Here is a 19,025-nt window from a genome sequence, read left to right as displayed (position 1 = left end):
AGTAATGAGGAAGACCCTGTTCCCAATAGCAGGGACTCAGAAAATGGAGTATGCAAAATTAAATCAGCAGCCAAAAACTAACTGGAGACATGAGAGAAAGTACCTTCATATGACAGGTTGATGTGATCTGGAATGTGCTATCAATTAGGGTCTACACACCAGTTTTCATTGAGGGCTCAGCGGTCGAAAGGGTGAGCAGCTTTGAGTTCCTGGGCATCAACATCTCAGAGGATCTATCCTGGGCCCAACATGCTGATGCAGTCACGAAGAAGGCACGCCAGTGGTTCTACTTCATTAGGAGTTTGAGGAGATTTGGTCTGTCACCAAAGACTCTTACAAATTTCTATAGATGTATGGTGGAGAGCATTCTGACTGGTTACATCACAACCTGGCATGGAGGCTCCAATGCACAGGATTGCAAGAGGCTACAGAGGGTTGTAGACTCAGCCAGCTCCATCATGGGCACAACCCTCCTCACCATTGAGGACATCTTCAAGATCCGGTGCTTCAAGAAGGCGGCATCCATCACTAAGGACCCTCACCATCCGGGACATGCCCCCTTCTCATTACTACCATCAGGAGGAGGTACAGGAGCCTGAAGACCCACACTCAGTGATTCAGGAACAGCTCCTTCCCCTCCGCCATCAGATTTCTGAATGGTCCATTAACCCATGAACACTACCTCGTTATTCCTTTTTATTGCATTATTTATTTATTTTGTAATTTATGGTAATTTTTATGTCTTTGCACTGTACTGCTGCTGCAAAACAGCAAATTCCGTGACATATAAGTCAGTGATAATAAATCTGATTCTGATTCTGACAGAAGTTTCAATAGGAATTTTCAGAAAGGAATTTCGAAAGGAAGATTTACCTGAAGCAAGTGTGTCAACCGGATGGCAAAAGCAGGGGAGTGGGACGAACTTGATAGTTTTGAGTCCCTTAGAAGATGACTAGTGCCTGCCCTCAGGATATGAAAGGGGCTGAATCAATGCAAGAAGGAGTGAGTTGGGCAGTAAACTGAAGCCTTGCATAAAAGTCAACTGATATTTACATTGACTCAGCAGTTCAATGTATCCGATTGAACAACGGTGAAGTTATTCAATTTCAAACCAGTACATAATAACATTCTGCACTGTCCAGTTATTAGTAAATTGGAATGTGCAAATTACAAAATCTAACTCAGCAGAAAAACACTGGGAAATAGAAACCTGCAATGGCCCTGCCATCTGTTGTTCATTAAACAGAAGACAGTTTGAAGCATGAAGTTAGATATGGTAAAATGAAGCAATTCATTGGCTGCACTGGAGAGTCCTGTCTATATTTTTACAATACATGAATTTGATAATTTATCTCATCCGGAAACCTCTGCTCCAATAGCTGCAACTGTATCTGCAAGGTACTTATCGTAAGCCAGATAATGCCTTCCCCACTGCAAGATGGTGACTGTGTCCTAACAATGATTGACTTTTATTTTGTTAGTCATTATGACCGATTGTGACTGAGATCGTGATCAACTGTGACAACGACTCTGGTAGTGTCCAAAGCCCTGAGTGTGACTGTGGCAAGGACTCTAACTGTAATTGTGCCAATGTCTGTAACAATGGATATAATTGGCTGTAAGTATAACTGATTGGCAGCTTGGATTATCATCTAATGTCAGGGAATCTCTTGTGTGAGGATTTCTATTAAATACACAAATTATCATTCATTTTTATACCAATTAATGACTAGAATGATTTAATGCTAATAATCCATCATCAAAGATCCCCAGCATCCGGGCCGTGCCATCTACTCGCAGCTCCCATCGGGCAGGAGGTACAGAAGCCTGAAGTCCCACACCACCAGGTTCCAGAACAGCTACTGCCCTTCAACCATTCGGTTCTTGAACCAACCAACACAACACTAATCACTACAGTTCAGCAACACTTTGACCATTTTGATCACTTTGCACTAAAATGGAGAGTTGTTTTTTTTTGTTCTAATTGTGTTATTTCTTGTAAAAATGGTGCTTAATTTATGTTTTTCTTGTGAATGCTGCTTATCTGATGCTATGTGCCTGTGATGCTGCTGTAAGTATTTCATTGCACCTGTGTGTACATGTACTTGTGCATATGACAATAATATGTGACTTTGACTTACCAGGACATGGACACTGAAGACAAAGTAAGCAGAAATATTTATAGGGGAGTGGGACTAATTCAAAGAGCTAGTACATTTTGGTGACCAGAATGGCCTCCTGTTGTTGAACATTCTGTATTCTGAGCAGTGTTGGTCACATAGCGTCACAGTCACAAATACAGCACAGAAAGAGGCCCTTCAGCCCATCACTTTTAAGAAAGGAGTGGAAGAGAACTCCCAATGAATTGGATACTAAAAGGTACTGGCAAAAGATCAGTAGATGGATGGAACACAGAGTTTGTGATTGCAGTATCTGAGGACAGAAAACTGGAGTTTCGAAACAACAAGGGATTAGAAGAAATTCCAGTGTCTCTGCAGAGCTATGATTTAGCAATGCTTTAGTGTTGGAAACATGTTTGGCAAGGTCAGGTATATACGCTAACAGCCAGCAGTATTATTCAAATGGAGCCTCTGGGATCTTATGCAAAAGGATAGCACAAAACTTTCTCAGATTCACCCTGGATTACACCCTATGTCTCTGGGGCAAGTCTGGACCTCCCAGGCTTCTGATTCTGAGACGAGTGGGCAAGGCACAGAGCAAAGGCAGACACACACTGTGTGAGAGAGGAATCACAAATATAGCTCACTGAGGGCTGGTACAAGGGCCATTCCGTGATCTAGAGTCTGTGCAGCAGTGGACCACATTATACTGAATGAAACCATGCTGCCCATTGAGCCTGTACTTAAAGAGTGAACATTCTTCCTCTATGGTCCATAATATTTTCATTTCTATTTACTTCTCCAATTTCCTTTTAACGTTTCTGCTGAATCTGATCACCACCTCTTCAGGCATCGCAACAATCCAAGTGCATAAGAATAACCTCAGATTCACTTCCAATTTTCTGTATCCTTTAATCAATGGCCTTTCATCCATTACTCAATCCTTGCTTCCTTCTCCTCCTAATTTTGAATATGTCCATTAATGCTCTTGGAGGAACAATCTCAGGTTTTCCATTCTCTGGTTTCCTGGAGTCTCCTTGTGGATTGGAAGCCATTTCTCTCAACAGATACCAAACACATCTTCACCCTCAGCCAAGGCTGTGTACATAGCTCTCCGATACCACTTTGATCCAACCTCACACCGAAAACACAATTGTAGAATATACAATGGAAAGAACATAGAACATAGAACAGTACAGCACAGAACAGGCCCTTCAGCCCACAATGTTGTGCCATCATAGCTAATCCCTCCTACCCACAGAATGCCCATATTCCTCTACTTTCCTCTCATTCATGTGCCCATCCAAGCCCCTCTTAAAACCCCCCAATGAATTTGCCTTCACCACCCTATCAGGCAACGCATTCCATGCATCCAGCACTCTCTGAGTAAAAAAACGTATCCCTCACGTCTGTTCTGAACCTACCCCCTCTCACCTTAAATGCATGCCCTCTAGTATTGGATTACTCAATAATGGGAAAAAGATGTTGCTTGTCCACCCTGTCGTTGCATATCAAAGATTTGCATTTTTATCATATCCTCATGATCACAGGAAATCCCAAAGTCACCAGTCAACAGAGCATTTCATGAAATTATGTTGCTTTTATCACATTGGAAACGCAGTGATCAATTTTTGCGCAGTCAGCTCCCACAGCAGAACTGTGGTAATGACTAGAAAATGCCCAGAAATCGGATCCCACAGCATTGAATTTCTCAGCATGATGTGGGTAAGTTATGAATGCAGCCGTTTCTGGGACAAATCATAGTAATGAGGAATTTTAAATGTACACTTCCTTCTGTGGATCATCCTTACAATGTCATGGTTCCGAGTGCTGGTCCTCGATTCTGCCCCATTGATGGTGCCTTGTTGTGCAGCACATGATTTCCATGCACTACTAATTGCATGATAACACACACCTGAGTTCCATCAGGAGTCGAGTATTAGAACCCTGGTTCCACTAGCACTAATTGCCAGAGTATTGGTCAATTTCTGGGTATACTTTGTCTCCTGGCTGCTTAGAGCTGGCCAATCTAGAGCAGTCCTGGTTTTGCTGTTTCTCTGGGGATATGCCGTCCTGTGTCAGGACTCTGCGTCAGAGCCCTGATGCAAGATTCTTCCTGGTTGCTGCCTGTGTTTGGTTCTGAGGAAGCATTCGGACTCCAGTCTCGTACTGGTGTTCTGTGTTTGGGTTCTCCATGAACTCACTTTTTGTTTGACACTGTGACATGCAATCCTGATGAACTTTTCATATCAAGGTAACATGTGATGACATCATTCCCTGAGGCTTTATAAGGTGTTGCTCAGACCACATTTGGAAAATCGTGAGCAGTTTTGGGTCCTGTATCTAAGGAAGGATGTGCTGGCCCTGGAGAGGGTCCAGAGGAGGTTCACAAGAATGATTCTGAGAATGAAAGGGTTAATGTATGAGGAACATTTGATATCTCCAGGCTTGTACTTGATGGAGGCCAGAAGGACGAGGGGGAGTCTCATTGAAACCTACTGAATACTGAAAGACCTGGATAGAAATGATGTGGAGAGGATGTTTCTATCAGTAGGAGAGACTAGGATGTAAGGGCACAGCCTCAGAATAAAGGGGTGTCCCTTTTAGAACTGAGATGAGGATGAAATTCTTCTGCCAGAGGGTGGTGGATCTGTGGAATTTGTTGCTACGGAGGGCAGTGGTGGTCAATTCACTGGGTGTACTTAAGGCAGAGATTGATAGGTTCTTGATTGGTAAGGGGGTTTAAGGGTTACGGGAAGAAGGCAGGAGAATAGGGTATAAGAGGTTGGACAAACTTGGGTTGTTTTCTCCAGAGTGTCGGAGGCTGAGGGGAGACCTGAAATAAGATTAGAGCGGCATAGATAGGGTGGATGGTCAGAATCTTGTTCCCAGGGTAGAAATGTGAAGCACTAGAGCACATGCATTTAAGGTGAAGGGGGAAATCTTAAAGGAGGTGTGTGGGGCAAGATTTTTACAGAGTGGTGGGTCCCTGGAATGGGCTGTCAGTGCAGAGGTGGAAGCAGATATGACAGTGGTGTTTAAGAGAATGTTAGATAGACACATGAATATGGAGGGATGTGGATCATGTCCAGGAAAAAGAGACAGTTTAATACGGCATTGTGTTCAGCACAGACATCGGGGGACAAAGGGCCTGTTCCTGTGCTGTACTGTTCTATGTTCTATGCTAAACATTGCTAGAGTTCCAGGGAAACCTTCACATTGCTTCTTCAGAAGGATACCTGTTCCAGCTACCTGAGAGAACAGACAGGGGCCTCACTTTAACGTCCAAATTCCAGCACCTTTCTCGATGTGATATCCTGAATACCAAACGAGCATGTTGGCTGAGAGGGTTCAATTCCGGCCGCGGTCTGTGGGGAGTTTGTACATTCTCCCCGTGTCTGAGTGGGTCTTCTCTGGTTTCCTCCCACATTGCAAAGACGTATGGGTTAGGAGCTGTGGGCACGCTATGTTAGCGCCAGAAGCGTGGCAACGCTTGCTGGCTGCCCCCAGAACACTCTACGCAAAAGATGCATTTCACTGTGTGTTTTGATGTACATGTGACTAATAAATCTTATAATGTGGTCCCTTCCTTGAAGGACAGGAACCCACAACCTAACTCTAGAGGCAACACTGCTGGCTGCTCCACCAGACTTGATACAAATTCTGGAGACACTACTGCAAGAAGACACTGCACAATGTTAATTAAGCTTTGCAGCACAGAATTAGGTGATTTGGCACATTCTGTAAATGCTGGCCCCTGCCGTATCTCAATCCTCTGCATTTCATACTTGCTTTTTACACTTTCCATATGTTTTTTTCTTTGCTATTGTAGATTCAGACCATGATATGCTTTCTAGGTAGAGTGTACATGATCTGGCAATCCTCCTGGAAATGTCTCCATAGTTTTCCTGTTATCTTCCTACTTGTGTTTAGTTTAACTTAAGCTCCCTCTCTGTTGACCCACCCACTCACCTAACGATGGCATATTCTGTGGGCCATGTAATGAGAATTGGAATCTTTTGTCATCCCTGAAAGCAATTGAACATCTGCAGCCTCCAAGAGCCAAGGGGAACAATAATGCAACAATAGATTAAACAGCAAAAATATGTAAATCTGAGGGAATAGTCACCACAAATATGCAAATTAAAGAATTTAAGTGGCATAAATATGCAAATGTGGTCTGATTTGTCATTAGGAGACCCTAGGGCAAGAAAACCAGGTCATGCCAACGTCTCATGACTTGGCTGGCGTTGTGTAATCTGGGACAAAGCATCATCATTTTTAAATTGGTTTTGAAAACAATGTAAGTCTCAAAACATTCACATTGTTTATAGCAGCTCTTTGAACAAAAAAACGATTTTGCCATCCAGTTAGTTTATGCCGATCAATATGACTTGAGACGATTGTGTTATTGATTCCCTTCCTGATGGGTAGATCTTCCCTACATTCTTCTTCCTGCCACCCCACCACTGAAGTCCAGATTTCAGACCAAAGTCTCACCAAATGTTGGAAACCAGTTTCATGGTCACCAATAGAACTGAACACACCTGCAGGCTTTCTGTTTAAACCAAGTGAGCTGCACCATATTTCCCCACCAGAGATATATCCCACTTCCCCAGGACGAGTGAAGTTTGGAGTAGATTAACAGTCAAAGTACATGACAATAAACCAAGATTGGTGGAATTGTGAATAGTGTAGAAGACTGGCGACAGATGCAGTGTGATATAGATCAGTTGCAGATGTGGGCAGAGAAATGGCAGATGGAGTTTAACCCAGATAAATGTGAGGTGTTGCACTTCGGTAGGACTAATGTTAAGAGGCAGTACACTCTTAAGGGCAAGACCCTTAACAGTGTTGAAGAGCAGAGAGACCTTGGGGTGCAAGTCCATGACTCATTGAAAGTGACTACACAGGTAGACAGGGTGGTTAAGAAGGTTTATGAAATGCTTGCATTTATTAATCGGGGTATTGCGTAAAGGAGTCAGGAAGTTATGATGCATCTCTATAGAACTCTGGTTTGGCCTCATTTAGAGAATTGCATACAATTCTGGTCACCTCACTGTAGGAAGGATGTCGAGGCTTTAGGGAGGGTGCAGAGGAGGTTTACTGGGATGCTGCCTGGATTAGAGGGCATGTACTATCAGGAGAAGCTGGACAAACTTGGGCTCTTTTCTCTGGAGCGGTGGAGACTGAGGGGTGATTTGTTGGAAGTGTATGAAATTATGAGAGACATAGATAGGATGGACAAGCAATATCCTTTTTCCATTATTGAGCGATCCAATACCAGAGGGCATGCATTTAAGGTGAGAGGGGGTAGGTTCAGAACAGACATGAGAGGTAAGTTATTTACTCAGAGAGTGGTGGATGCCTGGAATGCGTTGCCTGATAGGGTGGTGGATGCAAATTCATTGGGGGCTTTTAAGAGGGGCTTGGGTGGGCACAAGAATGAGAGGAAAATGGAGGGATATGGGTATTCTGTAGGTAGGAGGGATTAACTATGATGGCATAACATTGTGGGCTGAAGGGCCTGTTCTGTGCTGTACTGTTCTATGTTCTATGTATGCACAGGTGTAATGAAAAACTTGCTTGCAGCAGCATCTCAGGCACATAGTATCAGAGACACAACATTCTCAAGAAAGACATAAATTAAACATAAATTATACAAAAAAGAACACAATTAGAAAAAAAAAGCCCTTTGTAGTGCAAGCTGGTCAAAGTGGTCATAGTGTTGCTATACTGAGGTAGCGATTAAGGTTGTGCAGGTTGGTTCAAGAACTGAATGGTTGAAGGGAAGTAACTGTTCCTGAACCTGGTGGTGTGGGACTTCAGGCTTCTGTACCTCCTGCCCGATGGTAGCTGCGAGAAGATGGCATGGCCTGGATGGTGGGGATCTTTGATGAAAGATATTGCATTTTTGAGGAAGTGCCTCCTGTAGATACTACAGATGGTGGGGAGGGATGTGCCCATGATGTATTGGGCAGAGTCCACTGCTCTCTGCAGCTTCCTACGTTCCTGCACATTCAAATTGCCATACCAGACCACAGAACATAGAACATAGAACAGTACAATCCTCCAATCCCCTCACCACAGCATAGAGTCACATCACCCCATCAAACTGTGGTTAACCCAGCTGAATTTGTGCAGATTCCCTGCCCTCCAGTGTGTCTTCCTTTCTCAGCCAAAATCTCTGGAGAGATCACTCCCCCTGCCCCTTCTCCACATGGCTGAGGAGAAGCCCTCCTGTTCTGCACGGGAGAATGAACTACATTGTCCGATGTATGGCCAAGGTTCCACCTACCTCCAGAAGGGAAGAGGATCAGATTCACCATGATGTCGCTTGGAATGTAGGACTGTAATTATCAGGAGAGATTTGACAGGCTGAGTTTATTCTCACTGGAACACAGGAGACTGAGGGGTGACCTAATGGAGGTTTATAAAATTATGAGGGGAATAGATAGCATAGAGAGGCAGAGTCTTTTTTCCCCCAGGGCAGTGGAGTCCAGAACCAGAGAGCACATGTTTAGGGTGAGAGGGGAGAAATTTAAAGGAAATCTGAGGGGAAAGTTTTTCACAGAGAAGGCGGTGAATATCTGGAACGAGTGGCCAGAGGAGGTAGTAGAGGCGGATACAATTACACTTAAAAGGCATTTGGACAGGCACTTGGAATGGAGAGAAGTAGAGGGATATGGGCCTAATGCGGGCAAATTTGATTAATGTGGATGGACATCACAGTCAACGTGGACGAGGTAGGATGAACGGGTCCATTTCTGTGCTGTGTGATCCTATGATTCTACAATTCTGTGAAACAATCCCTACATGAAACTCTGCATTATTATTGCCTGGTTGTACCTCTGGATCATGTATGTACATTGTTAAGTAGTTGGTGTAATTGGGTATAGGACTGAGCCAACAATGCTCCGTGATTTCCCTGTTTAGTCCTGATTTCCACTTCTGTCCCATAAAAAATATTTCACTTACAAAAGGTAAATGAAATCATGGTGTAAATAAATGAGCCATTCTGGCTTCTGCCCTCTTTCTTTCCAGTCCCGATAAAGGGTCTCAACCCAAAATGTCGACTGTTCATTTCCCTCCGTAGATGCTGCCTGACCTGCTGAATTCCTCCAGCATTTTGGACAGGTGCAGTAATGTAGTGGTTAGTGTAACGCTATTACAGCACCAGTGACCTGGGTTCAGTTCTGGCTGCTGTCTGTAAGGAGTTTGTACGTTCTCCCCATGTGTGCTTCGGTTTCTTCCAACTGCTCTGGTTTCCTCCCACATTCCAAAGACATACGGGTCAGGAAGTTGTGGGCAAGGTATGATGGTGCCGGAGGCATGGCGACACTTGCGGGCTGCCCCCAGAACATTGTACGCAAAAGGTGCATTTCACTGTGTGTTTCGATGTACACGTGACTAATAAAGAAATCTTGTCTTTTGTGTGCGTTGCTCCAGATTTCCAGCATCTGCAGTCTCTCTTGTGTCTCTATGGTGTAAGTAAGTGTGAGTTTTGGCTTCAAAGGTCAGGAAAGGTTGGGATGTGCTTCACAATAGGTTCTGATCCCAATTTTCTAGATGGAGACACAAGGGACTGCAGATGCTGGAATCTGGAGCAACAAACAATCTGCTGACAGAACTCCATGGGTCGAGCAGCATCTGTGGAGGAAAGGAATTGTTGTTTCAGGTTGAAACCTTGTATCAGGTCCTGATGCAGGGATTCGACCTTAAATATTGGCGATTCCTTTCCCCTCCACAGATGCTGCTTCACCTGCCGAATTCCTCTACCTGTTGCTCCAAATTTTTTTAGATCATCCATTTATTTCCAGTTTAGTAAAAAGGTGGAGGAAAGGGGTGGAGAAGGAGCTAGCAGGCGATGGGTGGATTCAGGTGAGTGGGGGGGGGGAGAGTGGAGATAGAGACAGAAGCTCGGGGGTGATAGGTGGGAGCGACACTCTTTGTTCTTTGTGTTCAGCTCTTTTTCACTTATCACCCCTTTCTACTGTCTATCTTCCCTCTATCTTTCAGTCCAGGTGAAGGGTCTCGACCTGTAACCTGTGACCTGACCCGTTGACTTCCTCCAGCATCCTGTGGGATAGAAGCTGTCCTTGAGCCTGGTTGTATGTGTTCTCAAGTATTCGTATCTTCTGCTCGATTGAAGAGGGGAGAAGAGAGAATGTCTGGATTGTGAGGGACCCTTGATTATGTTGGCTGTTTCCCCAAGGCAATGAGAACATAAGAACATAAGAAATAGGAGCAGGAGTCAGCTACCTGGCCCATTGAGCTTGCTCCGCCATTCAATACGATCATGGCTGATCTGGCTGTGAACTCAGTTCCACCTACTTGCCATTTCCCCATAACCCTTGATTCCCCTACTATGCAAAAATCTAACTGTGTCTTATATATATTTAATGAGGGAGCCTCTACTGCTTCCCTAGACAGAGAATTCCACAGATTCACTGCTCTCTGGGAAAAGCATCATCACCTTAAATCTATCCCACCGAATCTTGAGGCCATGTCCCCTGGTTCTCTCCTCACCTACCAGTAGAAACAACCTTCCTGCCTCAATCTTATCTAGTGTGGACAGAAGTTCCCGTCAGTAACCTTTCTCCCCCTTGGGCCTGCATTAGAGTGAGTGCTCAGTGAGTTGCTGTTGTGCACTGACATATGGAAATAAAAGAGAAACAAAAGCAGACTCAGAAGGTGGAGCGAGAGTTCACAGAAACACGACGCTCATATACAGATCATCAGCCACAGTGGGCGAGAAGCTGTGTTCCAGCCAGCCCTGGGCAGGGAAATAGAACAACAGGGGAAAGAGTCTCAGTAAGTTTCAATTTACGTGACTCCTCACTCTGTCGGAGGCTGTTGATAAAACTCATGTAGCGTAGCAGCACTGAAGGGTTCTATACTGAGCACAGGAAAAAACAGAGTCGATAAATCTCAGCTGAGTGATTAAAGGTGTTAAGAGTCTTGGCCAAGAGATAATCAATGAATGATTTTTGTCTTTATATTTTCACCATTTTTCGCAACTATTCCTCGGAATACATTAAAGGCTCAATTGAGGCTTCTTCTGTCCCTTATTGCTTACTTTATTCTAATGCACAGGACCGCAAGAAACTGCAAAGAGTTGTGGACACAGCCCAGTACATCACGAAAACCAGCCTCCCCTCCATGGACTCTGTCTATACTTCTTGCTGCCTCAGTGAAGCAGCCAACATAATCAAAGACCCCACCCACCCGGGACATTCTCTCTTCTCCCCTCTCCCGTCAGGCAGAAGATACAGGAGTCTGAGGGCACAAACCACCAGGCTCAAGGACAGCTTCTAACCTACTGTTATAGGACTACTGAATGGTTCCCTAGTATGATAGGATGGACTCTTGACCTCACAATCTACCTTGTTATGACCTTGCACCTTACTGTCTACCTGCACTGCACTTCCTCTGTAGCTGTGACACTTTACTCTGTATTATTATTGTTTATACCCTGTACTACCTCAGTGGACTGTGTAATGAATTGATCTGTATGAACAGTATGCAGGACAAGTTTTTCACTGTACCTCAGTACATGTGACAATAATAAACCAATACCAGTCCAGTAAGTAATGATACCTGGTCTTCTGGACTACAAAAATAAACTGCTGGAAAAACTCAAAAGGCCAAGCAGCACCTGTGGAGGCAAGAGGTTTATTATTGTTATTATTTTTATTGTCACATGTACCAAGATACAGTGAAAAGCTTTTGTTTGCGTGCCATCCAGACAGATCATGCCATATGCAAGTACATTGAGGTAGTAAAAAGAAAATAAAATGCAGAATGTACTGCTACAGTTACAGAGAAAGTGCAGTGCAGGCAGACAAATAAAGTGCAAGGGCCACGATGAGGTAGATTGGGAGATCAAGAGAGGTCCATTCAGGAGTCTAACATCAGCGGGATAGAAGCTGTCCTTGAGCCTGGTGGGGCATGTTCTCAAGCTTTTGTATCTTCTTCCTGCTGGAAGGCAGGAGAAGAGAGAATGCCCGGGGTGGGAGGGGTCCTTGATTATGTTGGCTGCTTTCCCGAGTTTGTGTTGACATTTTCAGATTAAGACCATGCATCAGGGCTGTCCTGCAGGAGGCTGTCCTCTCCTGATGCAGGGTCTCAACTCAAAGTGTTGAAGCATTCATTTTGCCTTCACAAATGCTGTTTGGCCAGCTGAGTTCTTCTAGCAGCTTTTTTTTTGCTCTGGATTTTGCATCTGTTGTCTCTTCTGTCTCCATGAAGTCTGGTTTTCATCTGGCTGCAACCTCTACACAATTTCCTGAACAGAACAGCTTGTTACTGTCGAAGCAGCAATTAATGATTTTTGTTTTAGGGAGTGGAATATATTTTGGGACTGTTTGTTCCGATCTTCTTCACACAATGTTACATTAAATCTCACTGAATGAGGATTGAAAGCATCCAATTAGCAAGTTAGAATGGACTTTGGTCGATGTCTACATCCAATATCGGTGCTTATATCTATACTTTTAATTTATTTTATTTGCAGCGTGGTAACAGGCCCTTCCAGCCCAACGAGTCCGCGCCGCCCCTTTTTTAAACCCATATTAACATACCCGTACGTCTTTGGAATGTGGGAGGAAACCGGAGCACCCGGAGGAAACCTACGCAGACACGGGAGAACGTACAAACTCCTTACAGACAGTGAAGGGAATCGAACCCCGATTGCTGGCGCTGTAATAGCGCTAACCGCTACGCAACCGTGCCGCCCACTGGCTTTCATAAGTAAAGTGGAAAACGATCCCTAATTAAATAAAGACAAAGGAAAGACTGCATTTATAGGGCACCTCTCACAATATTCAAAAGCACATTACAGTTAATAAAGTTCTTTTGAAGTAAAGTGCCTGCTATAATGCAGGTATCCTGGCAGTCAATATGCACACAGCACAAGTAGGAATGCAATGATGATCAGTAATCTATTTTAGTGATCGTCACTCAGAGTCAAAATTGGCCAGGACACCAGGTTAAAATTTACTTGCTCTTTTTCAGAATTTTGCCACTCAAGAAACAAAAGCAGGAGGAACTAGTCCAGGACAAGTAGCCCTTTGTGTTCTTGCTTGTGCCCCTCCACCTCCTCTCTCCCCTCTCCCCACCTCGCTCCATCTGCCTCTCAGTTTTTTGCTCGTCTCTGTCTGCCTCCATCTATCATTCACCTGCCACTGTCTCCCAACTCCACCCCCACCCCTCCCCTACCTGGTGTGACTTGTCCATCATCTTTCTACCTTCCTCAGTCCACCAATTGCCTCAGATATGGTAGTGGCAGGCACAGTAGTGTAGCAGTTAGCGTAACGCTATTACAGCACCAGCGACCTGGGTTCAATTCCAGCTGCTGTCTGTAAGGAGTTTGTATGTTCTCCCCATGTCTGTATGGGTTTCCTCCGGGTGCTCCGGTTTCCTCCCACGTTCCAATGACGTGCAGGTTAGGAAGTTGTGGGCATGCTATGTTGGTGCTGGAAGCGTGGCGACACTTGTGGGCTGCCCCCAGAACACTCTACGCAAAAGATGCATTTCACTGTGTTTCAATGTACATGTGACTAATAAAGAAACCTGATGTTGATTAACTACTTCATAGATGTTGATAAAGGAATACATAATGAAGAGGGCATCATGAGGAACTCCTTTGTCCTCCTATGAAACACTTCTTTGGATCTTTTACAGTCAGCTGTGCAGTTTGACTTAATATCTTAATACTGAGGAGCACCTTCATAGTTTGGAACTCCCATGGTGTTGGTTCGAGTGTCAGATTGTGTGCAGATGTCCCTGGAGACAAACTTTACCTGTACCTACTGACTCAGAAGTAAGACAGAAATGGAACTTTACTGGCTCACAACATGTGCAGCACTTGGTACATATCCACTGTACTTCCCACAGCTTCACATTCACAGAAACTTTTTATGTCCCAACTTCTTTTAAACTAAATTCAATTTCTTAAAGTGTCATGATGGGAATTTAACTCATGATGCCTGGATTACAAGTCTAGCAGTGTAATCATTCCAAAAATGCCTCGGATTTGGAGTAATTCAGAGACACTGCGCAGGTCTGACAGGAAGATCTTGCACATGAATGCTGACTGCACAGGGAAAGTTGAAGATGCCATTCGAATCTGTACAAAGAATAGGTTTCTCAGAGATACGGTTGAGGTGTTCCATACACAGTATTAACAGCGCAAGGGGCCAGATCTTCAAGCTAGTCCTTCGCCCACCATTCAACCAGTTGTGACAGCTCCAATATGTACCCCTCGGCAATCCTTCTCAATCCCACTTCAGGGCGGCCGATTGCTCCTGTGGCAGATCCCACGCTGTGCACAGACAAGCAAGGAAGGTCATGTGTCCTGTCCTTGTGATGTCGATAGAAAGCCACACTTCAATACTCAGGAGCCCCCTCATCATGAATCTCATCTTTAAATAAAGCAGCTCCATTTTTGTAAATGCTGTGATTACCAGATCCAGAGGTCAGAGACTGAAGGATGTCTTCCAGCCCCACTAACCCACCACCACTGAAACTCAGCCAGTCATGAGGGAGCTCAGTGTAGGATTCCCTCAACTGTATTTAAACACCACGGGGTTTGGCCCTCAGGTCCATTTAGACTGCCATTCACTGAAGGTTGGTTTAGGGACCCATCTCATGACACCCTCCAAACCTTGCTTGGCCCTGTATGTGCAAATGGTGCCTTTGAGAGTGGTGCGTGACTGTTTTCTCCTGGAGCTGCTGGGGTTTACAAGCCAATGGTCCCGAGGCAGCCTCTTGACCTGATATGCCGACAATCCTTTTGCCTCCACAGATGCTGCCTGACCTGCTGAGTTCTTCCAGTGGTTTATTGTTTGCTCCAGGTTCCAGCATCTGCAGTCTCTTGTGTGTCAGGCTGTGGCTTAACATTGGTGCTCATCCTAATCTTCACCTACCACCTTCTTCCACCTGACACACACCCACTTACCCCCTTAACGGAATTAGGAGCGTCATTAATGCTGTCTACCAGATTTGGAAGTGAAAACTTGTCCTGATGCAAACTCACCGGTACAAACATTATCTTCATTTCTCTCACTACTGACGCTGCCCAACCTGTGAGTATTCCCAGGATTTTCTGTTGCTATTTCAGGTTCCCAGCAACTGGAGTTGTTTGCTTTTGCACTTGACTTAGTATTGATTTCAGTTTATTTTGACAATTAAAACTTGAAACTTCTTTATCCGAAACCCCCTGTAGGTATCAATGTCGCATACTCACCAGAATCTGTGTGCTGAATCCCATTGACATGTACAGCTCCGTCTCACTGAATGGATAATTTAATCTAGTATTTACAATTCTTCCCTAAATCTGTCGCAGTCTTTGGAGCTGATACCCTGTGTTATCGAACACTAAGGGAGACCAGATAGAAGTTTATCAAGTTATGAGAGGCATAGATAGACAGCCGGTATCTTTTTCCAGGATTGAAATGTCTAATACTAGGGACGTGCATTTAAGCTGAGAGGGGGTAAGTTCAAGGGAGATGTGTGGGGCAGGTTTTTTACACAGAGAGTGGTGGGTGCCTGGAATGTGCTGCCAGGGGTGGTGGTGGAGGCAGATACAATAGAGGCATTTAAGAGAAGAGTCTCTTAGATAGGCACATGAATGTGCAGAGATGGGAGGGATATGGACCTTGTGTAGGCAGAACAGATTTAGTTAGGAGTTTAATTACTGGTTTTAAGTAGTACGGCAAAACATCGTGGGCCAATGGGCCTGTTCCTGTGCTGTACTGTTCTATGTTCTATGCTCTATTTCCCAGGGTAGGAATGTCTAATACTAGAGGGCATGCATTTATGGGGAGGGGGGAACAGGTTTTATACACAGAGGGCAGTGGGTGCCTGGAATGCGCTGCCAGGGGTGGTGGTGGAGGCAGATATGATAGAAGTGGTTAAGAGGCTCTTATATAGGCTCATGAATGTGCGGAGAATCGAGGGATATGGACCATGTGCAGGCAGGCAGGGATTCGGTGTCATTAGCTTAATTAGTTCGGCACAACTTCGTGGGCTGAAGGGCCTGTTACTGTGCTGTACTGTTCTATGTTGGAACCCTGTCCCCACTGCTCTGAGGCTTTCTACATGCTACACAGTGGACCCTAGATCACTGGAAGAGGAGGCTACCCCTGGATGCAAAAGTGAGGAGACCCAACTTCCAGCATTGGAGCCTGGGACCCTCTTCGTCTGGGACTCGCATTATCAAGGACCCTCTGGCAGGGATCTTCTTCATCTGGGACCCTCATTGTCAGGGAAACTCCAATCCAGGGACACTCTCTGCCAGGAAGTAACTGCTCAGAAGACCGGTGGTTCTGTCAGCCATGAGAAACCATGCTGACTCCTGCCCTGAAACCAGGACAAGCACAAGGAGTTACGGCAGTGGCTGCAGTTGTGAAATGATCCAGCCATGATCCCTGTTCCGCCGATAGTGTGTCCAAAAAAATCTTGGTCACTTGCCCCAGTACAGATGTCTCAGTGCTGAATGATTTCTCTGTGATGCTTTACTGTTGTAAACTTCCATCTAAATGCAACGTCGTTGTAACTCAGGAACTAGAATCTTGATGGATCCATGTTTTACTAATCTGGATAATCTGGATGTGAATTGGATGCGAATCCATTTGAGAAAGGCTTGGAACAATCTTGGTGCATCTGGGGCTCTGTGGGACACTGGGTTAGTGGCCAATCAGAGCCCTGCATTTAAACTCTCAAAACGGCCACTAGTGATGTCTGTTGGCAAAACATCGGTGCAAAGGTGCAGGAATCCTTTCTGTTTGTTTATTGCAGTCGATCTTAAGTGATTTAAAGCATTTTTGGCAAATCAAGAGATGAATGGACATCATACAAACGTTAAAGTCTATCTGCTGAAGCCACCACCTCAATTCTTTATCATGCAGATTCATTAATTAATTTTAGTTTCGGTGTTGCCTGCAGTTTAACAGTTAATTGCGGAACTCTGCTTCTTTGCAGACTTAAGATGTATTGATTTTATTTTGAGCCAAAGTAAAGCATTTGCATTTTCTGCAAAGAAACAACAATTTAAAATCTTGTGAAGTACCTTCTGGGTAAAATTGGAGATGAAATATAGCCATTTGGCAAGTGCATGAGCATCATATTATTCTGTGGTGTCCTTTGGAGTGAATCAGTCCTGCAGGTAGTCAAATCTCAATATTTATGGCATGGGGTACATATCCTAATTGGTCCTATTTACTTGGCAGGTATTCTTACATAAAACAGGATTCCCAGTCAGTGTAGACCCACTTCCCTCTTAATTACCATTGACTTCAACAATACAAAAGACAAATTGGACAGCAATCCCCTCTCTGTTACATCAGTGATGCCAGATATCGACAACCAGGTGATCAGATTTCAGACCACATGCAGTAATTTCAAAACAATTTTGCTCTGGAAATCTAAAGTTCTAATCAAAACACTCTGGCAACACATAATCAAAGGAAAAGTCAAAGTGCCGTTTATTGTCACTTGAACAAGTAAATGGATGCACAGGTGCAATGAGAAACTTATTTGCAGCAACATCACAGGCAGATATTGGGGTTGGTATTAGAACATAGACCATAGAAAACCTACAGCACAATTCAGGCCCTTCGGCCCACAAAGCTGTGCTGAACATGTCCCTACCTTAGAAATTACTAGGCTTACCCAGAGCCCTCTATTTTTCTCAGCTCCATGTACCTATCCAAAAGTCTCTTAAAAGACCCTATCGTATCCACCTCCACCACCTTTGCAGGCATCCCATTCCATGCACTCACCATTCTCTGAGTAAAGAACTTACCACTGACATCTCTTCTATATCTACTCCCCAGCACCTTAAACCTATGTCCTCTTGTGGCAACCATTTCAACCCTGGGGAAAAGCCTCTGACTATCTACATGATCAATACCTCTCATCATCATATACACCTCTATCAGGTCCCCCCCTCATCCTCCGTCGCTCCAAGGAGAAAAGGCCGAGTTCACTCAACCTGTTTTCATAAAACATGCTCCCCAATCCAGGCAGCATCCTTGTAAATCTCCTCTGCACCCTTTCTATGGCTTCCACATCCTTCCTGTAGTGAGGTGACCAGAACTAAGCACAATATTCCAATTGGGGTCTGAGCGGGGTCCTATATAGCTGCAACATTACCCCTCAGCTCCTAAATTCAATTCCACGATTGATGAAGGACAATACACCATATGCCTTCCTAACCACAGAGTCAACCTGTGCAGCTGCTTTGAGTGTCCTATGGACTCGGACCCCAAGATCCCTCTGATCCTCCACATTTGGCAGTGTCCTACCATTAATACTATACTCTGCCATCATATTTGACCTACCAAAATGAACCACTTCACACTTACCTGGGTTGAACTGGATCTGCCACTTCTCAGCCCAACTTTGCATCCTATCTATGTCCTGCTATAACCTCTGACAGCCCTCCACACTATCCACAACACCTCCAACCTTCGTGTCATCTGCAAACTTACTAACCCATCCCTCCACTTCCTCATCCAGGTTGTTTATAAAAATCACAAAGAGTAAGGGTCCCAGAACAGACCCCTGAGGTACACCACTGGTCACCGACTGCCATGAAGATATTGGTATTAGTTTATTATTGTCACTTGTCCCAAGGTACAGTGAAAAACTTGTCTTGCATACCGATCGTACAGGTCAATTCATTACACCATGCAGATACAGTGAGTTAATACAGAGTGCATGGAGGTAGTACAGGTAAAAACAATAACAGTACAGATTAAAGTGTCACAGCTACAGGGAAGTGCATTGCAGGTAGATAATAAGGTGCAAGGTCATAACAAGGTAGAATTGTGAGGTGTAGAGTCCATCTCATTGTATAAGGGAACCGTTCAATAGTCTTATCACTATGGGATAGAAACT

Source organism: Pristis pectinata, chromosome 8 (genome assembly GCF_009764475.1).
Source record: "Pristis pectinata isolate sPriPec2 chromosome 8, sPriPec2.1.pri, whole genome shotgun sequence".
NCBI lineage: Eukaryota > Metazoa > Chordata > Chondrichthyes > Rhinopristiformes > Pristidae > Pristis > Pristis pectinata.
Note: the sequence above shows the minus strand (reverse complement) of the source record.